This window comes from Wolffia australiana, chromosome 7 (assembly GCF_029677425.1).
Source record: "Wolffia australiana isolate 7733 chromosome 7, ASM2967742v1".
Classification (NCBI taxonomy): Eukaryota; Viridiplantae; Streptophyta; class Magnoliopsida; order Alismatales; family Araceae; genus Wolffia; species Wolffia australiana.
The window spans coordinates 12,990,950-12,991,526 of NC_135841.1; the positions used below are offsets into that span (position 1 = coordinate 12,990,950).

The 577-nt window shown below is 34.7% G+C and overlaps 1 pseudogene; it reads left to right on the forward strand.

Annotated features, from left to right (window-relative positions):
- Positions 1-136: 136 nt before the first annotated feature.
- Positions 137-230, forward strand: LOC144706252 (small nucleolar RNA R71; annotated as a pseudogene).
- Positions 231-577: the final 347 nt, after the last annotated feature.

Below are 577 nucleotides of genomic sequence, written 5' to 3' on the forward strand. Positions count from 1 at the left end.
CACAAGGTCCTCTAAAATTTTAAAGGATTTATCTGCCCTAGTGTTAATGAAACTTCCTCCACTAGCTATATCTAATAGTTGTTTATCTTGATAGTCTAATCCTCCATAAAAAATTTGTGCTAACTCATAATCAGGAATTCCATGGTGAGGACATTTTCTGATTAATGACATAAAACGTTCCCATGCTTCACCTAAGGTGTCATTTCCTTGACAGAAATCTCTTATAGCCTTTTTCAATGCATTAGTTTTACCGTAGGAAAAATATCTATTAAGAAAACAAGATTGTAATTCATTCCATGATTTAAATTCTTTACCAGTCCCCATGAACCACTCATGAGCTCTATCCTTTAATGCAAATTGGAAGAGTTGAAGCTTGATAAAGTCTTGTGGTATTCCGGCAAAATGATAAGCTCCACAAAGATTAGAAAAACAATCCAAAAAATTATAAGGTTCTTCCGTAATAAAACCATGAAAAGTGGGTAGTAGATTTATCATTGCTGAATCCACTTTGAAATTAACATTTCCAGGCAGTGAGGCTGTAATGCTAGTGAAAGCTTTGTACTCTTTGGGAGCAGCC